Raw genomic sequence first — 7,500 nt, 5'->3', positions numbered from 1 at the left:
GGGAGTAAAGCACCAATCCGAGTATTATTGAAATAGTAGGCCTACTGGAATACTCCAGTTTACATGCTAAGTGAACAAGGAAGAATCCCTGATTCCTAGAACCCTTCAGCAAAGGAGTTTTGACCATTCTAACAACATTCCACAACAATCTAAGGTTCCATAGAATGTTCTAAAGCCAACTGTTATCAGACTATTTTGGTTACATGACAAATTTAATTGGAATGAAATCAAATACTCCAGGTTATCTTCTCAGATTTTTATAAAATTGGAGTTCAATCAGAGAACTCAATTTACATGACATTTTTAATTGGAGTAAAGGATTTAATCGGAGTGAAATCTGATTGCTTGTTTGCATGTAACCGCACTGGATGACCTTTCGACTTTTTCTCTTGTCAACATGAACACAAGAGAGGATAGATGGATGGATGAATGGATGGATGGATGGATGGATGGATAGATAGATGGATAGATAGATAGTGAGGATTTAAGACAGACAGTTCCTGAAAACAATCTACCAAAAATACTGAAAGACATCAAGACAAGAATTATGCCAGACCAGACGTAGCATGAAAGCTACAGGCTTTCAGAGTTGCATCAAGTGTAAGTGCATGTGTGTTTGTTTGTCCATATGAGTGTGTCTGTGTCCATACAGTATGTGTGTTTGTGTGTGTGTGTGTGTGTGTGTGTGTGTGTGTGTGTGTGTGTGTGCGTGCGTGTGTGTGGGTGTGAGTCTACACAATTCACGGTGTGACAGATGCAGAGGCAGTCTGTTCTGGGAAACAAGCTTTGGGCCCTGAGCAAAAAATCAAAGAGAGTGTATGCATGTGTGTGTGTGTGTGTGTGTGTGCGTGTACATGTGGGTGGAGGTGGGTCAGGGAGTATATCTCAGTGAGTGAGACAGAGCGAAACTATCTCCATGCAATAAAATGATTTTCCTGCATGACTGAATCCATCTCCGTAATGTGCAGTCTAGACTGACACAAAATTACTCTACATCCAAAGACCTCAAAGACACAAAAATGCAAGAAAAAAGAACTCTGATAACCTTCAAAGGTGTCATCGGTCTACTATTCATAAATCATAAATAACGTGTGTGTACACATACACACATAGATTACCCGAGGCTACCTAATGACACACTGACACACCTACATTTCTAATGTTTTTATATGTCAGTGTGTCACTGAGGCACAACACTGACACAAACACACACACACACACACACACACACACATGTTCCATTTGTGTGTGCATCCAAGGCTCAACTTCATGATGTGATATTAATTGTTCACTGCAGATTAAGAAGTGTATCTGAGGGTGTTGTGAGCAGTACTCTGCAGAGGAAACTGCAAGTTCAATCTTTCAATAAATACTTTTACACTTACAGTCAATAGAGTAAGACTCACTCATCTCATTTGTGACAAAACAGCAAGTTGGTGGTTGGTGGTGCTGTTGGTTATAGCATGCTAATCAGTGTCTAAAACATGCTCATGATTCCCAGATTCATCTCTGATTTCAGCGCTAGCAACTAGCGAGTGTTTGCCAAGGGAAAACTAGCAGAAAACTAGCCTTACTGCTTTTCATAGAAAGCTTTTACTGAATAAAAACAAGGTGCTTTGACTTTGGATCAATGCTAATGCAAAATGCTAATTGTGCAGAGACGGTCTTGAAGAGAAAAAGATGACCTTCAGTCATGAATACCATGTAGCCAACAACCAGCCTCTTAAAAATGAATTTGGATATTTATCCAAAAAGAAAATGGATGAACACTTATGAATAATTCAAGGTGTGACAAGTGCAGACTGCAGTGAAGTGTCTCCTGAACAACTCGCGTGATTAACACCAAGGGTGTTCCTTATTCATGAGATGCAAAAGCAGGAACTGCTATTTACTTGTAAAGCTGATCAATTATTTACCTCTTGTTGATAAGGCATTTAACCCAGAGTGGTGAATAGGCCTGATGATTTTAATGCTTTTCATTGGTGAAATAGCATTAATTCACATGGATTTGTATTTTGTTGATCTAAAAATGTACAGTGTTTTGTACATTTTGTACAAAGCCACACACACACACACACACACACACACACACACACACACACACACATACACACAGGCAATAAACTGGCATATGTGAGATTATTTTCATTAATTTGTATTCAGGACACTTAAGTAGAATGTCTAACCATATTAACTATTCACCATGCTCGTCACGAACATCCCAAGTTCAGCGTAAGTTCACCTCCATTTTAAGGGCAACTCATGTCTCCTCTCACCCCTAAACCCTCACCCCTCTAACGACTCAAACACATGACTGGGGCATGACAGGAGGTCTCAGGCGATCTCAGGTCAAAAGTTGTATCTAGGGAAACTTTCCAGAGTTCAGGTGAAGGAGGGGAAGCTCTCTTTAGAACTCCAGTATGGTCAGTTTTAGAGACTTTCCTTTAAGACTCCAGTACGGTCCGTATTAGAAACATTCCTTTAAGACTCCAGAATTGGCAGTATTAGAAACACCCCTTAAGACTTTAAGTATGAGACTTTAAGAGCTCCCTTTAAACGTGCTCTGTATAGTCCCGCTGGACTAATCCACTGGGTAAACTGAGGCTGTTAAGAGTAAGATGGCAGCAGCTCTGCTCTGCACTCCTGATGTGCACTAAAGGAGCACTACAACAGCACAACACTGCCGACCCAGTCCCCACTGACCAGCTGCTTCAAACACCATCCATATTTAATGTGTGTGTGTGTGTGTGTGTGTATGTGTGTGTGTGTTTGTGCATACATGCATTTGTCAGCATGAGTGTGTATGTGAGCATGAGTGTGTGTGCATGTATGTATGTATACGTATATCTGAATGTGTGAGTGATGTATTTATGTGTGGAAGTGTGTGTTTAATGCTCCCTGCCGTCCTTTAATGTTTTTGCCACTAATAAAAGGAGGACATTGGAGAGTGGAGAGCAGAGGAGTATGAGCCTCAGGCAGAGATGAGGGGAGAAGAAGAGATGAGAAGAGGAGAAGAGAGGAGTGGAGGAGAGAAGGGGGGGCAGAGAAAGAGTGATACAGAGATTTTACGCTTCAGAGTGTAACACTTGTCTTTTTTGCTGTTGGCCTCTGTGTGTGTGTGTGTGTGTGTGTGTGTGTGTGTGTGTGTGTGTGTGTGTGTGTGTGTGTGTGTGTGTGTGTGTGTGGCTATGTGTAGTTTTGGTCTGCGCTCTGGATGTTAACCTACTTAACATTCGCAAGAGACTTTCAAATTTACTGTCCCCCAAAGACCTGGAGCCAACTTTTCAGAGTGCCTCACTGAGTGGCCTGTCGTGTCTGTGTATGTGCATGTGTGTGTGTACTACTGTGTGTGTGTGTGTGAGAGAGAGTGTGTGTGTGTGTGTGTGTGTGTGTCCATCTGTATCCTCCTGTTCTCCCCCACACAGTCATGGCACTAATCTGCCTCTCTTCTCCTCTTTCTTTATCTTCCCTCTTTCTCCCTCTCTCTTCTCTCTCCTCTCTCTCTCTCTCTCTCTCTCTCTCTCTCTTCTCCACACCTCTTTGTCACCCCCTCACAGCTGGTCCAGCACACCAAATCGCACATTAATCCCACGTAGGAACCCTCCAAACGCTAGCGAGAGGAGCTGAGAGAGCGAGGGGGAACGAATTAAGCGCCGAACGCAGCCCACCCAATGGCCCTACGCTACAGTGGGCACAGTGGGAGGAAATGAGTCGTGAAATCGGCCAGCGCGCTCAGTGGGACTTTCCTCCCCTCTATTTTGACCACACTTTGCGGACGGTGGAGGGCCACAACGAGTGCCAGCCTCTAACAGCTAGGGCTCGTTGTCGTGGTCGCAGCGGGTTGCCGGGTGATGTGGTGGGGTGAGAGGCAGGTGAGTACTTTCTCACAGGTGAATAACGAGGACGAGACACCTGCTGTGTATTTAAGCGGCGCTATGAACTGTGCTGGTACGCACAACATGCATGATTATAGAATTAATAACCCCTCCATCTCGACACCTAGAACCACTAGTGTGTAGTACCCTCATACAGTCACTAGAACCACTAGAGTGTAGTACTCACACACAGTCACTAGAACCACTAGAGTGTAGTACCCACACACAGTCACTAGAACCACTAGACTAGAGTGTAGTACCCACACACAGTCACTAGAACCAGTAGAGTGTAGTAGTCACACACAGTCACTAGAACCACCAGTGTCTCTGATAGAGTAACTGTATTATTTCATAAATGGACATGTCTGGTTTGGTGACCCCACGGGAACATGAGACGGATTGAATTATGGGAATCCCATCTCCACCATGAGGTAATCAGGCACAATGACAAACACTAACTGAATCTACCAAATCGACATGTGTGATGAGAAATGAAATGAGAGCTGTGGGTCTCTGGGGTGGCATATGTATGATGGAGAAAGTGGAGAGCAGACTCTGTCAGAGAGGAGGCTATTGGCCACCATATTATACTTTGAGTACACACACACAAACACACACAGACACACACACGCGCACACACACACACACACACGCACACACACACACACACACACACACACACACACACACACACACACACACACACACACACGCACACACACGCACACACACACACACGCACACACACACACACACACACACACTCACAGTGACACACACAGAAAATAACCCTGACACACACACACCGACAGAGACAGACACTGACACAATCACACATCCAGACACACACCGAGACAATATATTACAGAGATCCATTAGTCTGGACTGTGATATCATCACACACCACTGCTCTGTCCTTATCCTCCTTCCTCACTCACTCCCCTTTTCTATATATCTCTCTCTTCCTCCCTCCCTCCAGATTTATTAATTTCAAACCCTGCTTGATATTTCACACTCGCCCGTCTCTTCCCTGACCTCTCCTCTCCCTCCTCTTCTCTCCTCACCACTCCTCTCCTCTCCCTCCTCTTCTCTCCTCACCACTCCTCTCCTCTCCCTCCTCTTCTCTCCTCACCACTCCTCTCCTCTCCCTCCTCTCCTCTCATCTCTCTTCCCTTTCAGACACCCATTTGATCCTAAAACCCTTTAACATTTCACTCTTCCTTACTTGTCATCCCCTCTTACTCTATCTCCTCTCCTCCATACTCATCTCTGTACTCTTTCCTGCTCTTCTCATCTTCCCCCTTCTTTCCTTTCTTTAATACTCCTCTCCCTCTCCCTGTGTTCCTCTCCTCTATCCTTCTCCCCCTCTGTCTCTCTCCATTTCTCTCCCCTCTTCCTCTCTTCCAAGCTTTTCTCTCTCTCCCTCTCTTCTCCATCTCCCTCTCCTCTCTCTATGTTCCTCTCCTCTCTCTCTCCATCCATCTGGAGGACAGTGTGTCTGTGTGGTGATAAAAAGGGTGAACACACAGACATTGGGGGCTCTCTCTCGCCGCCTGTAATTGAAATCGTATTGATATTAAGAGGTGGAGCTCATTCCAAAACTATCTCTGCACTGGAGCCACATGCAAATGAGCAAAGCAGTCCTCGCCTACATTCATTCAACGCTAATATGAAGACTCAGTGTAGAGGCAGCTCGGCTTGTCTTTTTAAATATTTCTTAGTCTTTTTGCATTTATTTGGATAGGACAGTGAAGGTTGTCAGAAAGCAAGTGGGAGAGAAACATGTTCTGTTACTATTCATCAATACTATTTTTTATTTCTTTCCCTCAATGTTCTTAATGTTGCAATGTAGGGCTGCACGATATTAGGAAAACATGCGATATGCAATAACATTATTGAGTACTGCGATAACGATATAATTTGCGATATTTAAATATAGGCCTACTGCTCAAAAAAGGTTTTCCACACATTTTTGAAACCTTCCACCCTTTTCCCCATTCTCAAACTACATTCACAGAATGTCTGACAGTTCTTGCAAAATAAAACACTCGCCTCAAAAGTTTTACTTGTGCTCAGAACCAAACAGTGTCATAGTACTGATCCAGTGTATAATTGAAGTGTTCCCTTAATTTTTTTGAGCAGTATATTTAATGTTTTTTTCCCCCATTCTGCTTGGGGGGGGGGGGGGGGGGTAAATGTATAATTACAGAAATAAATGTATAATTTTCTACATAAACAATATAAAATATCATGTAGCCTATGCTATATATGGCCTGATGGACAGCTAAGAGACCTGATAGGCTATCGAAGTTGTGTGGAAGATCTGCTCCTAATCCTCATAAAAGACGGATGGACAGCCAATCTGAACACTTGTGCACCAACCAGCGGAATATTCCACATTGCCAGCCTTCGATGGGCCTAGCAAAGAAGCTACTGGCTATATCGCGGCAGTCATCTCAGTCTGTAACCTCATAGGCTGTGCATCCCACGTTATTAGGCTACCGGCATGCCGACTACGAGGGCAGCGGAAAGTGAAAGTAATTGGGCTGCAATCGCACAGTCCAGGCTAAGAAGTAGGTTAAACAACTTTTACAAATAACGAATCCTGATTACCTCTGTGCTGCTGTCTGAGGCTTTTGCTAAATGCAAATCATGAAATACAAGCCTTACAGACAGTGAAAGACAGATATCTTCTGATATAACGATAACGAAAGAAATTGTTTATTTTAACACGGTGGAGAAGGACGCATTTGCTGTGTTTGTAACACGGCATCCTTCATAAAACCAAAATATTCCCATATAACAGACGTGCTTTTCCTTTTAGTCTCTAATTCCTCTTCACCCAAGTGTAGCCTACCTCGCTCGACTCACTATCTTCAGCCATCACGACTTAGCTCCCGCTTCAACACCTAAAACACCACACACCTAAACTGGTACACTCTAAAAAATACTGGGTTATTTTCTCAACCCAAACGTTGGGTTGAGGCTGTCAGGGCATTTTGTGGGGTTGTTTTTACTCATGTTGGGTTATTTTCTGTAACCCAGCTTGTTGGGTTGATAGTTTAGGACAGCGCCCCTCCTCTCTCCCACCTGACGTGGAGTACACTACCCAGCACCTGGGTGACTTTAACACAGCTGCATAGTTATTTGAGAGTTCGAAAAAACATCGTTATTCTCCCAACCGTCCAGTCCACCAGCTGTCAGCATGCAATGGAAATCAGGTGATTTCGTAAGGTATGTATCTTTAACTTTTTTTAAAATGTTTTATCCAGACTGATTTTAAAAGTCCACCCAGAGATGTAGAAGCTACCCTTCATGATATGAATGGATATTCTGCCTGCCAATTTCGTTCAGCCTCAAACAGGTTAACAATTGTGTCATTCATGCTAACTAACGTTAGCTAAAATTAACTTACAATTACTGTTCATGTTAAATATACACAAAGACAGACTCATAAAAACATAGTTCTTTGTTCACTGGGTATGAACTGCTGACAGAAACAAAACGAACTTTTACAACGAACTAAAATGAGCATACCAAGCTGGTTGACATTAGCAGACCATATAGCTAGCATCAATGCTAATTAAATATGCTTCGTGGTGGTTGTAGCCTAGACTATGGTTGC

The 7,500-nt window shown here is 43.4% G+C and overlaps 1 protein-coding gene and 1 long non-coding RNA gene across 2 annotated transcripts in view; one reads left to right on the top strand and one right to left on the bottom strand.

The window, feature by feature from the left end:
- The window catches only part of myo10l1 (myosin X, like 1), a 96,281-nt gene that overhangs the window by 46,820 nt on the left and 41,961 nt on the right, over nt 1–7,500 (bottom strand). The gene's annotated exons all lie outside the window — the stretch shown is intronic.
- LOC143142005 (uncharacterized) overlaps nt 6,822–7,500 on the top strand; it is a 1,231-nt gene continuing 552 nt past the window's right edge. Inside the window, exon 1 of the long non-coding RNA XR_012990852.1 lies at nt 6,822–7,109. This is a non-coding gene — a long non-coding RNA (uncharacterized LOC143142005). The remainder of the gene's footprint in view (nt 7,110–7,500) is intronic.

This window comes from Alosa pseudoharengus, unplaced genomic scaffold (genome assembly GCF_046254945.1).
Source record: "Alosa pseudoharengus isolate Yale_2024_CS ecotype anadromous, Long Island Sound unplaced genomic scaffold, YU_APseudo_1.1 YU_APseudo_1.1_scf_24, whole genome shotgun sequence".
NCBI lineage: Eukaryota > Metazoa > Chordata > Actinopteri > Clupeiformes > Clupeidae > Alosa > Alosa pseudoharengus.
This window is presented reverse-complemented; position numbering and strand designations above follow the sequence as displayed.